Source organism: Pimephales promelas, chromosome 7, assembly GCF_988280905.1.
Source record: "Pimephales promelas chromosome 7, fPimPro1.hap1.1, whole genome shotgun sequence".
Classification (NCBI taxonomy): domain Eukaryota; kingdom Metazoa; phylum Chordata; class Actinopteri; order Cypriniformes; family Leuciscidae; genus Pimephales; species Pimephales promelas.
Genome location: NC_142775.1, coordinates 30,575,357 through 30,601,447, shown reverse-complemented (window position 1 = coordinate 30,601,447; position 26,091 = coordinate 30,575,357). Strand labels below are relative to the sequence as shown.

At 36.3% G+C, this 26,091-nt stretch overlaps 1 long non-coding RNA gene across 3 annotated transcripts; it reads right to left on the bottom strand.

Annotated features, from left to right (window-relative positions):
- Nucleotides 1-16,123: 16,123 nt before the first annotated feature.
- LOC120470092 (uncharacterized) lies at nt 16,124-19,586 on the bottom strand. 3 transcript variants are annotated; one of them, XR_016169319.1, is made up of 6 exons: nt 19,364-19,586; nt 18,773-18,826; nt 18,349-18,407; nt 17,961-18,118; nt 17,386-17,480; nt 16,124-16,307 (listed from the first exon to the last, which is right to left on the bottom strand). It is a non-coding gene; the product is annotated as an uncharacterized LOC120470092 (long non-coding RNA). The 3 variants fall into 3 exon arrangements; XR_016169318.1 differs by lacking the exon at nt 19,364-19,586 and adding an exon at nt 18,955-19,290; XR_016169320.1 differs by lacking the exon at nt 19,364-19,586 and adding an exon at nt 18,975-19,290.
- Nucleotides 19,587-26,091: the final 6,505 nt, after the last annotated feature.

Here is a 26,091-nt window from a genome sequence, read left to right as displayed (position 1 = left end):
AACATATTAATTGTGTGGGGAGGTGCATAACTATAAATAAATAAAATATATTTTTTTTTCCCATTGAGTATTTATGTCAGTTGCATGCTGAAAATAGCTGGGGGAAAAACAAAGCCTAGTCTGCTATGATGTGACATCACTGAAATTATTTACTACTTGAAGCAAAAAAAAAAAAAAAAACATCTCATTAATACCTCAATATTTAATTGTCAGGTCTTTGAATGCTATGTTAGAGTATTTTAAAATAAAAATAAAAATGTAGCCCAAATGTTGTCAGCATTTTTACAACCATTTTAAAGATGCAAGAAAAAACCACAGGGAGTTAAAATCATTCATGCAGTTCAATAAAGCAAACATATCATAGGAAATTTTCTCTTTTAACACTTCAAAGAACAAGAAGGACGTGACAATTAGCAGTCATCTCCTCATCAGCTGTCAGAGGAGAGATTCAGCACTCCACACACAACCCCTTTGAGAAGTCCAACACCTCAAAGCTAACCGAGGTGTTCAAATACTGTCTCTCTCTTTCTCATTCTCTCAGACATACTATTTTTTTTCTGTTACATCACAGAAATGCATTTATAAAAATGACAACAATGATTTATGGTGTTAAAAATATTTATTAAAATCTAATCTGTTAAACTATTATCAGCCGTCCACTGAAACCATTATATGGTTATTAAAAAAGAATATTCATTAAATATGTTATTTCTGAATTCTGCTTTTCAGCATTACACACTGACAGGGGCCATTTAATGTCACATTCCTGCTGTCTTTAAAAGTAGATATAGTTTACTCAGATAATAGGACTCATTGAGTATATGGTTGTTGTTTTTTTTTTTGTTGTTTTTTTCATGTGCAGAATAAATACTGACAATATTATCTGTCTATTAACAAAATGTCATGTTCTGAGTGGTTGCAATGAAGGTGATAGAGAAATACTAGAACAATCTTTACTAACAAATGCTTGGGAGTACAGGAACATAACCACAAAAATAACTGACAACTGACAAAGTACTAAACAGAACAGCGAGTATGCAAAGGATAATCAGGAACCAAATAAGATAAAGCTGATGATAACACAGAAACAGGGACATGTTTTGCAGAAATATTAAAAATTTTGAGAGGATGTTAAGGTGAATGTGAACGTGGCAGCGCAGTCTCATCCCAAGACGTCATATAACTGACGTCTTGGGACGTCTTTTGACCATACGTCAACATCCGCCTTTTTAGGGTACCCTTAAACGTCGGTTATAGATGGCGTTATCGGATCCTAACCCTACCCCAGACCTAAACCCCTAAACCTACCCCGTAACCTAACCGACGTTAAAGGTAAAGCGTCAGTTGCATGACGGATCATCATGTAACCAACGTTTAAAGGTACCCTAAAAAGTACGTTGACGTATGATGTTGACGTATGGTCAAAAGACGTCCCAAGACGTCAGTTATGTATGACTTCTTGGGATGAGACTGTGTTAAACGTGGATGATGACAGTGCATGAGAAAGGAACATTCACACAAAATTCACAAAAGTCAGTGGGACACTGTTATAACTGTACTCGGCCTGCCCTTTATTACACTTTGGTTGGGAATCAAGAACGGGCTCTTACTGAGAAAAAAAATATCCGAATGTATAATACCATACTAAAATAAGCGTTTTTTTTCTGCAATACTGGCAAATTCTAGGAAAAAATATTGACTCAACATGTTATCAACTCTACAATAAATAACATTTTACAATAAAACAAGTTTGAAAACATAAAAATAACACGATGATCCATCCTGGCCCAGCCTCCAGCTATGTAATCAATCACAGCAAACATGAAGTCATACAGAGGAAGCTGAGGACAGGACAGAACTGCCTGATACGGTTGATCTGTACAGAAAATATGCATGATTTATTAAATGAACAAAAATCATTGAAACACTTATACAGCAGGACAACGATTCACAATCTGAAAGCTGTCGAGATTTGTTTAGTTCTTGTTAATTTAAGGGCTGTTATTTGTTTAATGCAAACAGATAATTTGACAGCTGAATTAAATGAAATGTGCTGATAAAAGTGTTTATAATTCACATAGGTGGTTTGTATTTTAATTGGTTACTGGATCTACATGCATCAGATCTGAGAACAGCCATGTGTTGGGCATCCTATAGGTACAGAAGAGAATCTACAGTATATTCACACTTCTTTTTAATCTTTTTTTTATTAATCTCTGATCTCTTTTTACTGTACATACACTCACCTAAATGATTATTAGGAACACCTGTTCAATTTCTCATTAATGCAATTATCTAATCAACCAATCACATGGCAGTTGCTTCAATGCATTTAGGGGTGTGGTCCTGGTCAATACAATCTCCTGAACTCCAAACTGAATGTCAGAATAAGAAAGAAAGGGGATTTAAGCAATTTTGAGCCTGGCATGATTGTCGGTGCCAGACGGGCCGATCTGAGTATTTCACAATCTGCCCAGTTACTGGGATTTTTTTCACGCACAACCATTTCCAGGGTTTACAAAGAATGGTGTGAAAAAGCAAAAACATCCAGTATTCTGCAGTCATGTGTGTGAAAACTGAAATAACCACTTGTTACAACCGAGGTATGCAGCAAAGCATTTGTGAAGCCACAACAACGCACAACCTTGAGGTGGATGGGCTACAACAGCAGAAGACCCCACCAGCTACGACTCATCTCCACTACAAATAGGAAAAAGAGGCTACAATTAGCTAGAGCTCACCAAAATTGGACAGTTGAAGACTGGAAAAATTATGCCTGGTCTGATGAGTCCCGATTTCTTTTGAGACATTCAGACATTCAGAGTCAGAATTTAGCGTAAACAGAATGAGAACATGGATCCATCATGCCTTGTTACCACTGTGCAGGCTAGTGGTGGTGGTTTAATGCTGTAGAGGATGTTTTCTAGGCACACTTTAGGCCAATTGGGCATCATTTAAATGCCATGGCCTACCTGAGCATTGTTTCTGACCATGTCCATCCCTTTATGGCCACCATGTACCCATCCTCTGATGGCTACTTCCAGCAGGATAATGCAACATGTCACAAAGCTGGAATCATTTCAAATTGGTTTCTTGAACATGACAATTAGTTCACTGTACTGAAATGGCCCCCACAGTCACCAGATCTCAACCCAATAGAGCATCTTTGGGATGTGGTGGAACGGGGGCTTCGTGCCCGGTATGTGCATCCCACAAATCTTCATCAACTCCAAGATGCTATCCTATCAATATGGGCCAACATTTCTATAGAACGCTTTCAGCACCTTGTTGAACCAATGCCACATAGAATTAAGGCAGTTCTGAACGCGAAAGGGGGTCAAACACAGTATTAGTATGGTGTTCATTATAATCCTTTAGGTGAGTGTATATAAACAATACAAACAACTGCAAATATTAGTACGTCTTGTAAAGTTGAGGCAAGGATGAAGAGTGAATCCAACAGCAAGCACTTTTAATAATAATAATAATAATAATAATAGGTAATCCAGGGAAACCTCAGACAGGAACAAAGAGACAGCAAACATTACAATATCAAGAACTCACAAAGACTGAACTAGACACAAGCAAACAAGATAACAATGGGGCGTGGCTAATAAGAAACGCCTGGGAACAATGACCAGACAGTTAACAATTGACAAGACACATGGCAAACAGGGAATCACGTGACAGACAAGAACATGGAACAAAACACAAAACCCAAACTGTGACACGTGTTCATTCGTATGCATTCACTTCTTGCATGTTCTTGCATGTATCACACACACACACCTTTTTATAAAATAGAAATGCCCGACTCTTTGATATAAAAACTAATTACAATGTTCCTTTGACATTGACATACAATTAAAAGGCCTTTTCCTTTCTACTAATTAGACTTTGTTTCTGGTGAAGTGATTGGTCCCAAGGTCTTTTCGACCCCTAATTAAACACAGAGAAAAGTAATAACAGCAAAAAGGTCAGAAAAGCTCAGTTGAAACAATTAACAACTCAATGACTCATTTCAAAGGTAATCTGTACAAACTCAAATGGACTATATCACAAGAAAAATAAATATTAATCACAGATGTCAATGGCCAAAAAAAAAAAAAAGTGCAGTCTCATTATGATTCACTGTGAGTGACTGTTAAAATACGACAGATCAATTTTTATATCAAAATAATAATTCCTTTATAATAGCGTTTAAAAAAATTAATGCTTAAATGCAAAGCTTAAACCTGATTTTGAACTAAAGCGGGGGTCATAAGGTGGTCTTAAAGCAATAGAAGTGTGGCGGTCCTATTGGTAACACTTTAGAATACGGTTCCTTCGTTAATGAATAACTACACAAGAACTAATGAGTAACACAATATTAACAATCTAGTAACTATTATTAACTAACAAGAAACTCTGATTAACGAACTAGTAAGTAATAGCGCACAGACGAAAGTGGTAGTTCACTATTAAGTATTTAATAACTACTATTTTTTTAATACTTCCCAGAGAACTACTGAAAAAGTTTATTAACAATCTAGTAACTACTATTAATTAAATAAATTCTTATTAATGAATTAGTAAGTAATAGCTCACAGATGAAAGTGTTACTAGATACTTCTGTGGGAGTTACTAATTATTTGGATTCGTATTATAAAGTGACGATCATTGGAACTAACTAGTAATTACTCAAGTGTTACTAAAGACATTTTCTAAAAGTATACTAAAGTTCACCAAAAATCTCAAACGTTTGTAAAATCATGACTAGATCATGTAGTAACACTTGAGTAATTACTAGTTAGTTCCAATGATCTTCACTTTATAATACGGATCCAAATAATTAGTAAGTAATAGCTCACAGATGAAAGTGTTACTAGATACTTCTTTGGGAATTACTAATTATTTGGATTCGTATTATAAAGTGAAGATCATTGGAACTAACTAGTAATTACTCAAGTGTTACTACACGATCTAGTCATGATTTGTGCAACCGTTTGAGATTTTTGGTGAACTTTAGTATACTTTTAGAAAATGTCTTTAGTAACACTTGAGTAATTATTAGTTAGTTCCAATGATCTTCACTTTATAATACGAATCCAAATAATTAGTAACTCCCACAGAAGTATCTAGTAACACTTTCATCTGTGAGCTATTACTAATTCGTTAATAAGAATTTATTTTAGTTAAAAGTAGTTACTAGATTGTTAATAAACTTTTTCAGTAGTTCTCTGGGAAGTATTAAAAAAATAGTAGTTATTGATTACTTAATAGTGAACTACCACTTTCGTCTGTGCGCTATTACTTACTAGTTCGTTAATCAGAGTTTCTTGTTAGTTAATAATAGTTACTAGATTGTTAATATTGTGTTACTCATTAGTTCTTGTGTAGTTATTCATTAACGAAAGAACCGTATTCTAAAGTGTTACCGTCCTATTAAATGTCAATATCAGGACATCATGTGGATTTCTGATTTTACAGCATTTTATGTACACAGACAGATTTTTTTTTCTAACTAGCCAATATACTTTAGTTTTGACACGAAAACATAAGTGTAGGTGTACAGCCGAACGCATAGACTTTCAACCTTCAACCTTGTTCAGTGTCTATTTCCTTCCAGAATGAAAGACATAATGCTGAAAGCTCGTTTAAACTGGATTTAGGGGTATCTTTTAAGTAACTAACTCACACATGCACTCACCAATGCGGATGTCTGCTGTTGTTGCATCTCCAGTGATTTTATTCTGTATCTTCTGTATGTTTTTTGACAGTGAAACAATGGTCTATGCCAGTATTGCTGCCTTGTTGACAGATTAATTAGCACAAACAAATCAAGGCTCATGCAACCTGAATGTCCAAACAAATTGCAGTGAGTGTAAAATTTAAATCATGTGCACGGTATGCATACCCTAGCGTACGCATAAACTGAATTAGCCTACACTTTGCACTTTATGCCCAAAGCATATGCATAGCCTTTCAAAGTATGGCTTCTCCGTTTAATAGTGTTTGCAAACACAGGTGCTCGACAGATGCGCACAGGAAAGTTTCATCGTGTTTGGTGTCTGCGCTATTTCTATTCAGACGTTCTGACAGATATAACATAATCTCAATGTGCAACTGCGCACACTGTACAAATGACAAAACACTTTGGCCTTTAGAATTAAAATCTTCACATGTCAAATGAGCAAAAGCCTAAAAGTTAGGGGTTGGGTGGTTAGCTTTAGCCGTTAGCACACTGTTGGCAGATTAGCACAAGTTGTCTGGGTTTACAGTGTCTGCTCAGAAAAAAACAGACAGAAGCAGTCTGTTTGTGAGCTCTGAGCTCAGCTTGAGAGCTCTACCTCTTCCCTATCAGCATCTCTTTTACTGCTCTGACTTTACATGAAACCCTCTGGGGAAATGTGGGGAAAAAGGCTCTCCCTCTCTTGCTTTGTTTCTTTACTCTCTGGTCATACCACATCACTCCCTCAGGATATAAAATCTCCCCTCTCCTATGTCTCTCCCTCGAACTTGTCTCTCTACCTGTTCCCAAACACACACAATGTGCAATAAAACCGCAAACTGTCCTGTTTAATAATGCCAATGACTGACCCAAGGTGGAGTTTGACATTCAGAACATAAACTATAGTATGTCTTGTGTAGAGACTTTATGCAGGCCAAAACCATCATTAGCAAGAGCTTTTTTTTAGAATTTCTCTTAATTATATAATATAACTAATTTGACATCAATATCTTTAAATCCAAATAGTTTAAGGACTGCTTCATTCTCTTTCTCTTCTATTCATTTCTCCGGCACTGTAAATGTCTTGACTTTTTTCTATCTTTCTGACGCAAGCCTCTACGGAGCCTCTCGTTTATCTCTCCCTCCATCCTCTCTGCCTTCACAAAAGATCTTTTATTTCTCCATTGTGTTCTTTCGCTCGGCACATGGTACATGATTGCACGGGTAGGTGGCAATCCATCCACCCCAGAGAGGACGCTAAATTCTCTCCGGACCTTCCTTGCTGTCAAAATGGCCCAGTACTGTCTCATGCCTCCACAGATTTGGCTTCATTCATAAAAAGAGCTCTTAACAGCTCACACTTAAGCACGACAGGTCGGTTGTACTGAGAAATATCACATACGCAATTAAAATGAGGGTGGTCTTCTCTACCTGTCTCTGTGATGCTGCGGACCACCACCAGAACACACAATACTAAACTTGAACATTTCCAAACACTATTTGCAATTGTCGACCCCTCTGGGTTTGTGCTTCACTCACAAGTTCACTACCAAAATGCTCCTTTCTCTTTCTCTTTCACACTCTCTATCCTTTTTCTCTGAGGGATTAGGAGTCCACAGCTGCAAGTGACACCCCCCTTGCCCCCACCCCCTCCCTTTTTTTTTTAGCTCCATAGCTAGTGCATTGGCTCGGTGTATTAGCATTGTTTGGTGTTTTTTTCCCAACACTCTGAAAGAAACCTTGAATGATTACCCAGATAGCAAGGTGACATTGATACAATGATGAGTTTTGATCCAAACCATCACTTTGCTGGTTGAGATTGACATTTCAATGATCAGACATTTTGATTAAAGCCAACAGCACGGTCGAGACAGTATGAAAGTATGGCTGCATCCGAAATCACATACTCGAGTAGGTACTTGTTTTAAAGGGATATTCCACCGTTTGTTTTGTTTTTTCATATTAAACTATGTTGTTCCCTTAACTAATACGAATTGATGCATAACTCTCTCGTCTCAGTGTGTGCATTAAATCGCTCTGTCTTGCGGCGAAACTTAGTTAGCACTTAGCTTAGCCCAGTTCATTCAATTGCTGACCCCAAACATTTGAACAGTAGTCTAGTTCCCCAAATCCACAATATTTTTTATGAATGAGAAGTATTTAGCCACAACGATATCCGTGCATTGATTATGAAGAATTTGTTGTTTTGATTAATTTTCTCACATGACCGACACAGAATCGATGTACAGTAAGGTGTGAACAGGGCCACAATAGCCGTATATTACTTTTTTTTTAAGGACAGTCTATTTGGGCTAAAAAGTTGTATCCAACACCTTGCACTGTTTTCGCCAGTCCGTGGTGATGTACTGGAGGTAGGCCGTCTGACCTTGGAAGGCTTACTATGAGCACACAGGGGGAGCGATTCTTTGATATGCACAATCAAAGACCTCCCACGTCCGCTGCTGTGAGGAAGGTTACTTTTGTAGTTGTTGTTGTTTTCTATAATTCGCTGTACAAAGGCAGTTGACCATGACTTCCATACCAGCTTTCTGTTTGTGAAGGTCAGCAAGGAGGTTTTAATTACCAGGTAAAGGAATAGCAGAACTCAACAGGGGTTTCGCTCAGAGTAAACGGGTGAAAACATCAAACATGCAACCTGTCCGCAAAGCACGCACTGTCTGTAAATGAACAATGGCTCGTTCCACCTTTGTGTGAGAATTCAAATAACATCACTTTCATGTTCACGGTAACTTAGTTTTCAGAAGTCACTTTTTCTAATACGAGGTATGACCCCTGCTTTGATCCCAGAACAGACTGAACTCTTAGTAAGGTTCTGGAAACATTCCTTACAGATTATTGCCCATGTTGACATGAGAGCATCATTCAGTCACTGTCATCAGTGATCAGTCTTCATTCAGAAAATAAAGACTAACAACACTATAGGACTGAACAGTTAACTAGACTATAAACTCACAGCAGAAACGAGACTAAACAGCTCTTTGACAAAACTCTTAGCAGGATAACTAACTCACAAGTGTGATTACAACATGAACTGGCACAAGACAGCAAACACAAGGGGATTAAATAGGAGAGAAAATGATAGGGACAGCAGATGATCCTAATAAAACAACCAGGGGAACAAGGGGTGGGGTTAAATGACAAGACAACACAAGCACACAAAACATGGATCTGTCATGATCCTGCCTCAAAACTAGAGAAAATCAAGGACATGAGGGCAGAATCATTGTGAAATAAAGGTCAAATGCACTTATTCAGTCATCAACGATTCACTTAATGTTGTGCAGAAAAAAATAACACTTTATTTTGATGGTCCCTTTATTTTGAAGTCATTTTGCAACTACATGTCAACTAACTGTCATTAGAGTATTATTAGACTGTCTGCTTAATATCTGCTAACAATTTATTGTGATGCTCCTCCAACAGACAATCTACTGACTATAAGTAACTTGCGACTACACGTCATATCTCTAACCCTACCAGTCTACTAATACTGCAGGTGCAATGTTACTTAGTCAGCTGACTGTCTAGTGACCATCCAAATAAAGTTAAAACAAATACTTACACTGTTACACACACTGTACTTTCACTCATTAGTGACCCTATAAAGTTTTTACAAATAACATATTGGAAAACAGGCATTCTTTATATATTTGTAAATGATAAATGAGGAGGGTAGTGAATGACTGAGTCAATCAAAGACCCGAGGTATGCATAATATCAATATCTTAAGTACACGTTAATTTCAAAATTTCAATTGCAACGTGGGAGTAATCTATTTTCTATGGATATGTGAGACTTACAATTCATTAGTCACTATAAGTAACTAAAAATAATACAGTGCCGTAATTGGTAAAACTATAAACCAGTGTATATAAAGTTTCACTAAAGTAAAATAATTTGCTGAGAAATACCAGTTTGCAATATCAAGCCACACAACAAGCTGTTTTGTACAGCTGAAAATAAGCCACACATATTCAAATTTCAAATGGTGCGCCTGCTCTTATGTGAAAAATAAGGTGATGTATTTGGTCAGCAACAATTCTCAGGGAAGCAGTGGCATTAAAACAATGCTTAGTTGGTATAAAGTGGCGTAATGTGCGCTTTATAATCCTGACACTTTTAAACAATCACCACCAACCTGAAAGGTTGGCACAAGCCAGGATGTATCCATGTCCCAAATTCTGAGCCTGTACCGTCTGCAGAATCTTCAGAATCGTCTTTCCCAATCTTGTGCTCCCCTCTAGTTTTGGTGCCCACTGTAGCTTCAGTTTCCTGCTCTTAGCTGACTGAGTATAACCTGGTGTAGATTTCTGCAGCTGTGCCCCATTCAATTCAAGATTGGGTCCTTTGCATGTTCAGAGAGGATCTTCAGCATGGCACAGTTGTAACATGTGATTATTTCACTTACCACTGCGTTTCTGTCAGCTTAAACAGTCTGCCCATTCTCCTCTGACCCCTCTCATTAACAAGCCACTTTCGCCCACAAAACTGCAGCAGTGCATGTTTTTTGTGTTTTTCACACCATAACTCTAGAGACGGTTGTGTGCGAAAATCCCAGGAGATCAGCAGTTTCTCAGATACTCAGATCTCCCCGTCTGGCACCTACAGTACAGTCATTTCATGGCCTCTATTTGGATGTTTGGTTTGAACAAAACCTCAGCCTCTATTTCTGAAAGCTGGCATGCAGTATACAGAGGTAAAGAATGTCCAAAAGCAATGTTTTTAACACATATTGTCTATTAATATGCTTTGAAGGTAACATAAATGTATCATTTGCTGCCTTGATATTCCACAATCTTGTACATGTCAGGTGGTTTGTAGAAAAGAAAGAAAAATATGACATCCAAAGTTTTTTTTTAATTCACACCTCCAATTCTAAGCAATAAGCATGGTCAACATATTTGCAGAATCAATTTGCATTGATTGTTTTAGATCATTAGGCATGATGTCATTGTGTCATTGGCAGCAATGTTGTTTTAGATTTCAGATGCAAGCATCACATCATGCATCTATGAATTGAGCTGTGTCATGCGATTGGCTGATGAGATGTTTGCACAAAGTGTTCAGGCGTAATAAAGTACCTACTGAGTGTAGATTGTTAGAAATGACATTAATCAATTTTCAATTCTGACCAAACATATAAATTCAGTGAGTCAGGATCAGTGAGTGTGTGGAAAAACAAATATTAAACTCTTTCCAAATTGCATCGTCTGCCAAAAACACAGATTCGCTCAGAGAAAAGCAAGGGCTGAAGTCACTGTTCGTGTGGAACTGGAGCTCACTGCCAGCGATGCATACATACAAAAAGGAACCAGCCAGACCTACACACACTCACACAAATGTACTAGATAAGAAACTCAATGAATTCCCACATTTTACTGTGTAACAGTGTTCAGTAATCTTTAAAGGGATAGTCCCCCAAAATCAGAAAATTCTGCCTTCGTTTACTGACATTTATGTTGTTCTTTATGACTATGCTGGTTGCTCTTTTCCAATCAATTGTAAATGCAAAAGCACCATGTGCATGCAAAAGCACCATAAAAGTATCATATGCGTGGTCCATGCGACTTGTATGTCATATTACAGCTCTTCACAAACCATATGATAGCTTTTTGAGAGGGACAGGATGAAATTTTAATTGAAAATCTATTTACTGATAATCTTCCCCTCCAGTGAGCTGGGACCAAATCATTAAGAACTAGATCATTTGATATGTGAACAAATGATTCAGACATGTTTGTGAACTGGGTCCACAAGTTCATTTCTTTGAATAACAATTTGCAACACATGCTCATTGGATAAACAGGCCTCTACCTACATTTTTGCGAAACCCCAAAAACCAACAACTATTGAGTACATACAATCTGCTGCAGTTTCCTTCTATAATGAACACTAGTGGCTGTGAAACACCATCAACTTTTATTTAATTTATGTATTTAACAAATTATGATTACAGGGACAGAATATTTATTAACATAGACTTATTTTCGTAAGGTTTCTAATTATTCTACGTGCTTTACATCCTTTTTTGAACCTGGAAAACTCCAGTCCCCGCAATGTTACTGCATGGAAAAGAGCGAACAGCATAGTCTTCAAAATTTCTCATTTTGCATTCCAAGAATAAAAGTCAGTCATATGGTTTGAATTGAAACAACATGAGGGTGAGTACAAACTTTCAGCGTTGGCCTTTCTCTGTTTCTCTCAGTGAGCAAGTGTGGATATTCTTTTATGAGTCTTGAGTTTAATTCCAGATTTCTCTTCCCCTTCAAATGACTTCCAACCTTGTATCAGACATGTCGACAGGACAAGGTGCATTAATATACACTCACACACCAAGTCAGAATAATTTGCAAGAGTCTTTGGTGAGCATGAACAGCCTTGTCTGTATAAAGAGGGTCTCGACTTGACTTGAGACAAGAGGGGGAGGGGTTACAGTGACAGACAACTGCAAAAACTGCTACAACAATAACATACAGAAGCCAAACAGACAAGCCTGTGTGGCAGGAAGATTTTATAAACACATAAACATACACACTTGCTCTGCTTGTTCATGAATTCAGAGGCTTACTGGGTTGTGCAAGAACATTCTGTATTCATGAGACTGAGGAAGTGAATGCAGATAAGGGTGCTGGGGGAGAGATTTCTCCTTACAGGATTTGTCTTTGTCTCAGCGCCCCCTACTGGAAGCTGTGGTACTTCCCCCTCTCAAAGCCTTTAGACACCTCTGATTTAGATTAGACATTTCTCTAGATAGAGAGAAGCGATGCATTTCACAAAAGCAATGAATTTCAGTATGGTGAACAATGCAAAATGTTCAGCATTTGCAAGGAGGAACAACATGTCTTTGGGTTCAAAAGAGACATGCAGCGGCAAATGCTAAACTCACAAATTCTGATCTGAGTCATGCAGATCCCAGTGACTGCGACAAAGTACTTAGATTAATTTATTGTGCTTTTTTGATAGAATTCCACAGAGAAAGCAATTAGAGGTTAAACTGGGCTGGAATGATCTGGAACGGCGCTCCAGCACCTTCAATACACACATAAACAGAATATTCTATTCCATTTCCCTTTATGCGCCAGTCAATTTTTTTCATCCAGTACACACATTCCAGCTCCATTTAGCCAATGTACTGCCTCACAAAATGTTCTGACCAAGAGAAGCACTTTTCTATAAAGAAACTATAAATAACTACAGTATATGCAACGGATTGTTCTCATGTCGCTGAAGTAGTACATCCACTGGTATCCAGTGCCAATTTTGCATTGTTGTATTGGTCAACCATATGTCTATTCTTTGACCTATATTGATTTCTTTTAAAATGCAGTTACACTTTATTTTGATGGTCCACTTTAAACATTGTATTATACAGTAATTAACTTTACAACTACATGTCAACTAACTCTCCTTAGAATATTGGTAGACTAGTAGACTGTTAGGTAAGTGTTATGGTTCAGGCGAGCAAAAAAAGTAGACATGCACACTGTAGTTGAAAAGTTTCTTATAGTCAGTACAACGTTTACATGGCGACCAACAAGCTAAACTGTTTGCAGATATTAAGCAGACAGTCTACTTAAACTCTGAAGAGATTTAGTTGACATTTAGATTCAAAGTTACTTATACTTAGTAGAATGAAAGTTGACAATCAAAATAACATAAAAAAAAATTATTGAATACATACCATATGGTGTTACTCCTAAAAAAAAACTATATATATATATATATTTAAAAATAATTCAGAATATATTGTTAACAATATTAACTTCATTGTGTGTAAATAAAATATGTCCTTAATTTTTACTTGATTGTTAAACCACATATTATTTTTTTTCTATTAAAGATGCAATAATTGTTTTCAAAACTAACATGAATACAAATTGCTGAGAACTTGTTTCAAACTACATCATTGCTTTTAAAAAACATGCTTGTCATACCAACCAACAAAGTTGGAGTCGTGTTTGTTTATTTATATGCATATTCATATTTATCTGTATTACATTTTTGAATAATAATTTATTCAGTTTTTTATAATATAAAATCACTAAAGGGTATCAACATTGGTAATCTAGCTTTTTTTGGGGGGTGGGGTGTTTTATCTTGCCTAGGGCACCAGAATCACCACCAAAATCCCTATTTAACCCCTGAAAGTGATGATGACTCTAAAATAACCATTAGAAACATTTCATAAATTATTGGCTAACCAGAAAAAAATATTGTACAAGGGGCAAAAGGCTTGAATGTAGAAAAAACAAGCTTCAACTTAAAGTGAGAAGCACTTCAGAGGGGAATCTGCACTTTTTTTTTTTTCCTTTTTGAGCAAAGACAAGCATTGCTGCACAGCTTTACGATTTCACACATGTACACTCAAAAAGCACACATGTAGACTCTGTATCCGTACCCTGGCTATTCCTCCTCCAAAGTTAGTGTGGGAGAGAGCGTACTGAGGAGGGCTGAATAGAGGCTCGGTTACAGACCTGTGGGCCAGAGTGAGTGTAGAGCATTGATCCAGAGCTAGAGAGGGCCAACACAATAGATGGATTACAAACGCCAGGCCTGGAGCCCCTCCCCTACACAGCGATGTGCCCGAACAATAGGAAACACACACACACACGCACACACACACACAGGCAAATTAGAGAGAGAGAAGCACACAGAGAAAGAAGCATATTGACAAGGAGAGAGAGGAAGAGAGAGAGCAACAAACTGACTGTTCAGGTCAGATTCGAAAACACACATTCCTGTTTATGTCTCCCCTGGTTCAGAGAGCTATTCATTAGTCCTTTCTGTAAATCAATCTACTGCTTTTTAAAACAGTGTCAATTTAAGCGTGACGCCTGTCAGCTTGACGTCGCTCTGTGGATATTTAACTTGAAGCCCAATTAATCATCATGATTAATTCCTGCACAAACCAGCTGCAACTGTTCAGTAAAGCAACTTCTCCCCCTCACATTGCAGAGAGCACAGGAGGAGAGAGAGACTACACCAAGACTCTTTTGTAATTACTGCTCCCTGGAGAGGGAGGAAGGAGAGGGATGGAGAGAGAGAGGAGGGGTGGGGGGGGGGGGGGGGTTAAGATTTAAACTTTGTGTCAAACCAATAGCCATGCGTCTGTGTATAATATATTTCTCATTTTTGCTCTCCTTCTATTGTGTCTCTCTGAGGGGATATGTCTCTATGCGGTTCCTGGTCCAACATTTTTTTTGATCCTGGAACAACAATCCTGTCAAAAAATGTAGTCCAAACCCCATCCCTACCCCTAAATCTAACCCTATACCCATAAGTTGTCCCTAAAGTCAGAAGAAAACTATAAGAGAATAACAAGGATGTAGAAGCAAGCACCAAACCCTGGTTGTACGCCTAAACTTCGCAAAAACTGTAAACTGGTTCCTTAAATCTAAATGGTCGATTGGAATGTTGATCCAGGAACATGTGGCACTTGGTGAAATCACACATGTGTGTAAGTGTGACAAAGTGATAAACATAAAACAATAAAAACAGATGGAAGACAAATGTGCTTTTTAAATAATAAAAAAGACCAACAATTTATTTGAAAAGTCAAAATTTTGACACGGATCAAGCAGCATGTTATGTATAAGAATAAGTGTATAATGTCAGTTAATCCAATCCAATAAGGCAGTGGTGTTATTTGCACTTTATTTATTAACTAACAGTAGGGTTTGTCTTTCATTTAACTTCTAATTAACATTAATATGGTAGACACAGAATATGTCATGTGCTCGATTTATCATGAAACACTGGTAAAAATAAACATTATTTTGGCTAACGGTCTAACTTTCCTTATAAAAGCATGAACTACTGTATACCTCAAACAAAAAATCTTACACTGGGGAGTCTTACAATATACATTACCGTTAAAAAAGTTCACGAAACCTCTGCAAGGTTGCTTAAAACAGTAATATGAACTATTATACACTGTAAACCCGGATAAGTTCACAGAACTCAAAAATTATTTTGTAACAGATTACACAAAAATATTTGAGTGATGTTTTTAAAAGTTTTAAGTTTACTTAAATTAAAAGTTATATTTAATGTTGCCTTAAATTATCTCAATGTTAACTTAAAAATATTGATATTTCTCAACTTAAAATTAGTGAGTAATTCACTCAAAAATTTCAATTATCTTCAAATCATAAAATGTTGGAAATACACTCAAAATTTTCACTTTTCTTAAACTCATAAAATGTCAGATATATACTCAATTTTCACTTTTCTTAAACTCATAATGTAGGAAATGCACTAAATTTCCTATAGTTTTCTACTCATAAAGTGGGATATGCACTCAACATTTACTCTAAACTAAAATCCTGATGTCAGCCAACTACACAATTTTACTCAGCTAATAATGTCAGAAAAGATGAAGTGACACCACTGTGACAATTTAGCAACTTTTTTTATTCAACAATGTGCTTTTAAAAAAACACAAAAGGAGCTTGCAAGTATTTTATCCTTCACGACAGATACTCTCAGGGCAGAAGAGGGCTGCATCAGTAGTGTTATCCGTTACGACTGTCAGGAGAGCCACTGGAGTATCGGTGAGGTCTGGACAAACTCCTGACTATAAAACACAAATAATACAAGAATGAGTTTAGCCCCTCAAGGATACAAATCATGCCAATGATCTCTAAACATTACTGACACTTAGACTACTACTAAGCTACATGTTTAAACTATTTTCTTTACATATGCTTATATCTGTTGGCATACTTTTTGTGAAAAGCTTTATACTTACCTTTTCATTTATAATAACTTGAGAATAACAGTTTACTTAAGAATAACAACTCAGGTCCTGGGGGCTATTCCAGAAAGGAGGTTCAACAAACTCTAAGCCTAACCCTGAACTCTGCGTTGACTTACCATGAGTTTTCAGTTGCAGAATAGCTGATCTGAGTTAGGTACTCTAAAATATTATTATTATAGTATTATTAGTTATTTCTCTTTTTCTGCCGGCTGGTGAAAAAAAAAAAAAAGACGATTGTTCTGATCTGAGAGCACATCAGCAATGACGTGTAGTCTGATATTCACTGTGCGGCCGAAGTATATAAATTGCGGACTGATGAGAGAGCGGTCTACTGTTCGGTTCAGTCCTTGTCAGGGAGTGAGAGCTCATCAAAATGAATCAAACTATGTGAATTATTTCTGCTTCAACATGATTGGACTGAAAAAGAAAGGACAGCTGCTGTCAGGCAGCTCCGTAAGACTCAGGGTTTCTTCAAGCAAATCTTTAGGTTCACAACGTAAGTTACCACAGTAACAGACCCAGAGATTAAGTTAAATCTATGCTTCCTGATTGCCATGGAGAATCACAGTATCAGAGCTCCATTGATGGCTTTATACTGCTCGTGAAGCACAAGCTCAACTCAAGAGTTAACATACTCGGAGTTGAATTACCTAACTCAGATCAGCTATTCTGCAACTAAAAAAACTCAGGGTAAGTCAACTCAGAGTTCAGGGTTAGGCTTAGAGTTTGTTGAACCTCCTTTCTGGAGTAGCCCTCTGGAATGGATAAGTCAAGAGTTTTCACATAACCTGCTTTCTGAAATACCCGCCTGGTTTTCCTATAGTTTTTGGAGAGATATGTTTAAGCTGACCGAATAGCAAGGCAAAGGGATTGATAGTGAGGACAGTACACTTACATTACAGGTCCTGAAGAACTTAAAGAATCTTCATGCAGGTAGACAGGAAGTGCACCAAGGATGAGGTCCCATCTCATATTTATATCATGTTGTTCCTAGATGGACAAAAAATATACATTACAAAAGTAATTACACAAATGCAGAACAAACAATAAAAAAAAGAAAAGTGTTAAATAGCTCCATATTCTGATGGTGGTCTTTGCTATAGATTCAGTGTTTTTGGTTCACCATTTCTTCATTAAAACATTTTTCAAATAAATTACTTTCTATTGTAAATACTTGAATAACACAAAAAAGGAAAAAACAACTTAAAATTGTAAACAAAATTTCATGAATACAGACAGTAGTTATTTTGATATCTTCAAATTGAAACTGAAAGTATCTTTTAAAGGTACCTCTTTCTGATAGAATACATCTTGTCAGGATGTCTATCTCTGATGATACGACAATGTTGTTCATGGAATAATCTATTAGCCTCAGGGCACAGTCCAGGCAATTCACTATGGTTTCTTATAGTTGACTGAATATAATCTGTAAATAATCTGTTTCTGAATCATGTTATGTTTAAAATTCACCTGAAGGTCATAAATCCTCATGAGTTTGGCTAGCTCCTCCACTGTCTTGACAGTCTTGGTGGCCTTGTCTCTGAACAAGGTGATGAGTTTAGGCGTGTGTCTGTCCAGCTCCTTGTAGAATTGATTCCGCAGGTTAATGTTGTTGATTCGGTGAAACTCTGCAATACATGGAGAGACTTGTGAACGTATTTTTAGTTTAAGTTTTCAGTTGCCAGGTAGGAAAAGGGCAATTCTACTAGGGATGAGTCAGAACCAATGTCAAAATAGAAAGTTATTTGTCATTCTTTAATTTAAAACAGGCTGTATAATGTTATCAAATAGAGAATACTTTTCATTTCAATCTGCTTTTAAAAAAAAATCATATCAGTAAACAATTTACAAATCTCACCTATTGGCAACTGTCTTGATGGTGAAACGCTGACTCTCTGTAGCACTCAAGTCCAATATCTACAACATGCACACAAAGATGATTAGTCAATGTTCTAAAAACATTTTTTAAACGATACATAATGATGAATTAAATTTAAAAAAGTAAATTTACAGATAAAAATCCAAAAATTTCAAATCTATCAAAAACATTCATTGTACAGTAATTTTAGTAAAATGAAAAGTTAGTTAATAACAAGCACAGCATCAAAGTTGTGTGTGTATATGCTATTTCTGTTGATGTTTTGTTTCATTAATACTAACAAAGTATTAATAAAGGGTTCAAGTGATAAAAGCATCTAAAGAAATGGCAAAAGAATGACAGTGGAAACACAAAATAAAACCAATTGTTACTGCTAATAACATTATTTCATAATACATCCTACCTGAACTTTTAAAAAAGATTCCTAGATGATCATCTCACAACCAAACACTCGAGCCTGGAAAGAAATACACACAAAGACCTTGTTGGTTTCATGATAACACACTGACATTATGTTGTTTAGCATTGTTAGATTCACGCTGGCGCTACACACAAACACACAGCTCGTCAACGTGAAATACTTACTGTTTAACGCGGACACTTACAAATAAGTAAAACGTTACTTTACATGCATTACCAGCGAAAACAACAGCCGGCAGAAACTGTCAAGCAGGGATAAGTTAACGTTATGCTTTCGGACCAAAGACAGTAGGAGCGTTTCGGACTCCACGAGAAAATTCAAACTCACGGTCGTTCCTCTACGTCAATGTCCCGGGAAAACATGCATTATGTGAAATGTAGTTCTTCCGGAAACCCGCCAACTGTACACCGTTGTTAGATTCAAACATTTTTAGTTACAATTACTCGGATTTGTATACTATTTACAACAAATATTCACTGTGCATATTATATACATGTATTCCCAGTTCCAAATGTAAGACTATTTATCGAAATTCAATTAAAAACAACAACAAAAAATGTTGGCATTACTTACCAAATCAGGGCTGATAAGACGGCGCTGAAATGACGGCAGGTCAAAGATGAAAAAACTGAGGTCTTGGTTTGAAGTGAGGGGATAAAAAATGCATTGCAAACGAATAAAAACAAATTAAACTGTAAAAACTTCCATGAAAACTTCTCCGCATGAAGGCAAATTCAAGATGGCTGACTCAGCTTTCCTGAGGCAGAGATAAGACCCACCCACCACGTCATGACGTCATGCCACAACTCCTAAACTTTTTGAGTGCTCCACACAAATTAACTATCAAATTTTGAGCCCTATTCAATTAAAGTGGCATAAATGTCAACAGAGCTCAATAATTAATAGTTTGTTCAACTGCATAAGGACATTTGACTGTAATGACCTCATTAGTTATGAGCTAGTACAACTGTTAGGTTTTACAGTGTATATATGTAAAAAAAAATGTCATAACTGTTTTCTATTTGAATATATTTTTAAATTTAACTCATTCCTGTGACGGTAAAGTTGAATTTTCAGATATCATGTGCATATGTCCAAATGTCCACATTCAAAATCCACTCAACATTTTCACAATAACACTAAGTTTCCCATCTCAGCAGGAATACAAACATGAGGACCCATCTGATCTACAGTATACTGACAGTACTAAGCTTCCACCTTTTATACGATTTCAGCCAGTGCATTCGGATCATCCTGTCATGACAGTGCGCGAGAGAGAAAGAGCGAGAGAGACTGGTAATGCACTCAGTACAGAGTCAACAGACATTGTAAACTGAATGAATGAAGAGTGTGTTATTCCATCATTTAATTGATGACGTCTTGTACAAGGTGTGGATAGACAACATGTGCAAAAGATGCAGAAAACAATACCCAATCGATCATGCAGTCACTCGCATCTCAAACCTGAACTGTGAGGCAGGCTGAGCTGCAGCACATGCATTTTATCAAAAGCTCCAGGTCATCATTGTGCCATAACTTATTTCCAGGGTGTTCTTTCTGCCTTAGTGCATCACTGTCAGATTCACTGGAGCTCAATTTCTTCTTAGATGTCCAAATAAAATAGCAGTGTCAAGCAGATCCTCAACCTTTTAACCATCTGGGACCCCTTGATGCTTGAGATTGTCTCTCGGGTTTGCTATTAAGACGTACTGTTCATGCTTGCTAAAGCTTTGAGTATACTTCTGCTCTTCTGTTTTCATAATGATAGACAATTCAGACATCGAAAGTGGTGATATCAGAATGAACGTGATAAATGTGTAGAGATTACATCTAATTTGATCAAGACAAGAAACAATGTATTAGTAACAATGTATTGTTTTAGGCAATAGGGATTTTTTTCAGGTCAAGTGGAGACCTAAGGTCATTAAAATAAATATTTTTTTTATATATATTTTATCATTTTATATTGAACTTTTTATGCATTTCAAATGTCTTTGCCACTTTTGTGTGGATTTGGTCCTGAATTATGCACTCATGCAGTCAGATACAGTATAAAATAGAAGTTAAACTAACTCAAAGCTGAAAAAACTCAAAGCTTTAAGGCAACAAGCAACAGGAATTTTTACTTTGGCTAATTTGTGGAAAAATTTGTTGTATGATTTTTTTTTTAAAAAATTAGTTGATCTGTCAGCGACAATAATAAAATTAAGTTCCATAAATTCAAAAGTATTCATTTACTTGTGGATATGAGATCAATAAACTAATTTACATTTAATCCAAATTAAAATGACTATTAATATTGAACATTACTGATAAAAAAAATTCTACTTTTGGCGGAGCTTTCTGTTAAAATATTCACATTTGCTTTAAGTCACTATACTTATCATTATTTATTTATTTTAAATGAATGCATCCTTGTAATCTTTAAATCAAAGTATTCTCTTTTCTCTTCTCTTTGTTTACTGGCGTGATGGCGGGATCAACCTGTCACTCACATGACATCACAGCAATAGCAAATCACAATGATCCAACAATATTTTTTTTTTCTAGTTTGAGAAGCCGTTTAGGGTGTACATCATATTAAGGTAGCAGAGGTGATCACAACTTTCATTTCATGTTGACTTTAATTTAGTTACCATTACGCACCAAAACAATTAAGTGCAATGGAATTTGGGTGATCAAACTCAAACTCATTAGTTTCCCAAAAGCATCGTTGGCCAATGATCGTCATTTCCATTGATCCCTATTGGTAACAACGGAACTTGTGACCATACTTGGCTTTAGGGAACGCACCCCTAGACCAATCACTCCTTATCACCAAATTGTACGTTCTTGCTGCATGTCTGAAATTGTTCATTCTAAATGGTTTAAATGTCTAAATGGGTGGTGGGGAGGGGGATGTCATATTAAATATGTCTTGCATAAATTGAATTAAGTAATTATAGTTGGTAATTATGGTAATTTCTAACGTATTCTTTCTTACACTTAACAATGCATAGTCATTTCTCAGCAGATAACCTTATAATTTCTCTCTTTATAGCTGTATTATACTATCACGACTCTTTACACTTTTATCTCCCTGTTTCTTTAACTTTGTGTGTGTTCATTCAATCCCTTCTATTTTCATCAAAGCTCTCAGCTCTGAATATAATGGTATTTTTTTAAATAATAAATTATTATGCAATTAAGATAAATTGGGGGGGGGGGGGGGGGCTTTCTGTTACAGAATGAGCTTCTCAGAGACTGCAAGATGTCCTGTGATCTAAAGTTGGTGTTCACTTTGATCAGTCCAGCCTTGTTCCTACAAGCTTGTGAGGTCAGATTGTTTTCTCTGAGGATGCAAAGGCGATCCTGCCTCCTACAAACATTTGGATGAGTAGAAAATCTGCAATACTGACAGAAATAATATGAAATACATGCACTTCAAAGGTTTGGGGTCATTATGATTTTTCAGCATTTTTGAAAGGAACAATGCTATTATATCTATTGGTTCAAAATGAAGTAAAAACAGTAATATTGTTAAAATAACCGTTTTGTATTTTTTTTTCAGCATCCCTACGTCAGTCTTCAATGTCACGTGATCCTTCATAAATCATTCTAATATGCTGATTTGCTGCTCAAGAAACATTTCTTGTTGTTCTGCTGACATTTTTTTTGTGGAAATCATGTTGTTGTTTTTCATTAGGATTCTTTGATTAATAGAAAACTTAAAAGAACAGCATTTATTTGAAATAGAATTATTTTTGTAACATTATGAATGTCTTTACTGTCACTTTCAATCAATTTTGAATGAAAAACAAAAAACCTCTTGATTGCAAAGTTTTGAATGTTTTGAATTATGTACGAAATCAATTTCTTTATTAAAGAAAATAAAGAAATAATGTCAAATAGGGTAATAAAGTTTCGAATAGGGTCATTATGAACAAATAAAACAAATTACTGATAAACAAAAAGCTATGCATTACTGTTATTCTTTTTTTTAAATAAATGTATTGATGATTTATTTCAACAGTCTTTTTTGACATTCAACTAACAGAGACAGTCAACTAACTCTCATAGAGTATTAGTAGACTGTTGGGTAAGAGTTAGAGTAAGTAAGTATAAATAGTAAGTAAGTAAGTAGTAAGTATAAATTGAAATGTACTTGCAAAGTTACTTAGTCAGTAAAATGTCTGTAGGAGAGCATCAAAATAAAGTGTTAGCAGATATTATGCACACAGTCTACTATTACTCTAATGAGAGTTAGTCGACGTGTGGATGTGTTATGTAGAATGTTTAAAGTGGAATAAAGTTTTACCAAATAAAGTAAAAAAAATTATATGGATTTGGAACACATTTATTTTGGACTGATAAAAAAGCAAACTCACAGAATGGACATCCACATGCCACTGAATAAGTTCAGAGCAAACTAATAATAAGGTATGTTTTAAAAAAAATACATATGAAATGCTAAATAAAGGCAATTACAAGATTCAGGAGAGAAACACTCAATGGCTGATTAACACAATAACTCTTTTTTTTTTTTTTCAATTGTACAGGTTCAGTAAATGAGTCTACCTGACCAGGAGATCAGTACCACCAACCAGTCTCCTGCATTCTCATCATCAACTCCACGTGAGAGGAGACAAGAGCCAGAATTGACACTTTGTGGATATCAGCGACGTGAACGATAGGAGCTCAAGTACAGAGCATCTCATCTTCACAGCAGGAGCTTGGATGGAGCTGATAAGGTGGGATCTTAATTAAACCACACCCTATCCTGCTGAGTTAGACAGTGCCGGTCTGACCACCATTGCGGCTTCATTGCTCTCTGCTGTTTGAAGAACAGAACATGAAAGAAACCGCGGCTCTCGACGTGGGCCTGTATCATTACTTGAGCCTAGCGATCTTAATTAAAAAGCATTGCGTGTTATGTGCCATAACAAAGGAAAATTTGAGTTCATTTAAATCCAATTATGCCCGGACAGTATCTCCAAAGACGATGGAGTAATTGCTGTTTGAACATGCAGGCCTTTATTCTATTGCCATGAGATTAATAAATGTAATCACAACACCGTCTAAAACAAGGGGAGACGGGAAAGGGCGGTGCATCGCTATACCACAGGCTTTGATGGGTCTCAAACTCTGCCTGAAAATACCTGAGAACCTGCCTTTGAGTTGGACTTAAGCGATAACGTAGAGCGGTGGGCCGTGAATCAAAAGTGGGTCACAGGTGTTATCCAACAGATCACACATAGCAGGAAAAACATATGCATAATAAAAGATTAAATTAAATAAAAATAAATAAAAAAACAATCAAATTAAACTACCGAATTTTGGTGGAAATTTATATGCAACTTTATCCTCATCCCTGAAACAAATGTAGCAAAATTTAAAAAAAAATAAAAATACAAGGAAAAAGTCAATATAATCCAGATTATATTAGTCCTAAAATATTTCTAGTTTTGAAAAATGCTTTTCTTTAACCCTTAAAGGGTTAATTCACCCAAAAATGAAAATTAAGTCATCAATTACTCACCCCCATGCTGTTCCAACCCCGTAAGACCTTCGTTCATCTTCGGAGCACAAATAAAGATATTTTTGATTGAATCTGAGAGCTAGATCAGTCCTACATAGAATGCCTAAGGGACTGGCTCTTGACGGCCCATAAAGTCATTAAAGAAAAGGTTTAAATATTCCATGTGCCTACAGCGGCTCAATTATAAGTTTATCAAGCGACGAGACTACTTTTTGTGCGAAAAAAACATAAAATAACGACTTTATTCCACTATTCCATTATTTCCTTATGGGCGCATGCACGAGAACTGAGACGAGGACGTTCTCATTCGTCTACTTCTTGTTACCGGCTGCTCACCGCTTAGGAGTTTTACCGCCACCTACCGTATAAAATGATGATCCATATATAAGGCGCTCCGGATTATAAGGAACACTGTCGTTTTTTGAGAAGATTAAAGGCTTTTAAGTGCACCTTATAGTGCGGAAAATACGCTAATTGAAAAGCGTATGTACAGCGCGCATCTTCCTCTGCTTGTAAACAGAAAGTTTTGCGCTTCCAGCTATATCAGCACATCATCTTATACGGTAGGGGGCGGTAAAACTCCTAAGCGGTGAGCAGCCGGTAACAAGAAGTAAACGAATGAGAACGTCCTCGTCTCAGTTCTCGCGCATGCGCCCATAAGGAAGTAATGGAATAGTGGAATAAAGTCGTTATTTATGTTTTTTTCGCACAAAAAGTATTCTTGTCGCTTGATAAACGTATAATTGAGCCGCTGTAGGCACATGGAATATTTAAACCTTTTCTTCAATGACTTTATGGGCCGTCAAGAGCCAGTCCCTTAGGCATTCTATGGAAGAGTGATCTAGCTCTCAGATTCAATCAAAAATATCTTTATTTGTGTTCCGAAGATGAACGAAGGTCTTACGGGGTTGGTACAGCATGGGGGTGAGTAATTAATGACTTAATTTTCATTTTTGGGTGAACTAACCCTTTAAATGCATTCAAGTTTCACCAATCATATTACATATTTGGATCTTTAGCGACCCGTATCTATAATCAACACAGATGAATATGTCGCGATAATATTAAACTCTCCTGATATTAGAATAACAATTTCAGTATAATAAAAAAAGCATATTTTGTTACCTTTTGGAGCTTAGAATGGTTTAGTTTGAGCAAATGTTTTATATCATCACTGAGGGAACTTGCTCTGCTGTAAATCTGTGAGCCATTTCAAGTTTTGCTGATGATACTTCCTATTCTTTTGTTTTCTGCCTGCAGTAACTATGAATGAAATGTCACTTCATCGTATCAGACATTATGGAATAAAGGTAAACTGCACTTATTCAGTCATCAAAGAATCAATTATTGCAGAAAAAAAATGTTACACACCCCAGGGTCACACCACGACCCTATACAATTTTTAGAGAAAAAATGAATGAAAAAAACAGGCACTCTTTTATAAAAAAAAAAATCTTGTTAAATTGCATAATGCATTTTATTGAGGAATACTAAGAAGGTTGATGTCTAACTTTAATAAAATCAATGAGGAGGAGGGTAATGGATGGCTTCGGGTCACTAAAGACAGAAGATATTCGTTCAATGGTTAAACTGGTTTCTGTAATGATATTTGATACTGTTTGGTAACTGGTGTCACCATTTGAACTGGTTTGTCCAATTTGAAATCTGGGTTCTGAAGCAAACCTAGTCAAACCTACCAAATTAAAATTTTCAGACAATTTTATGGCATTTTGCAACTTTTTGCCCCTAAGTACCCATTAAGGAAAAAAAAAAAAAACGAGAT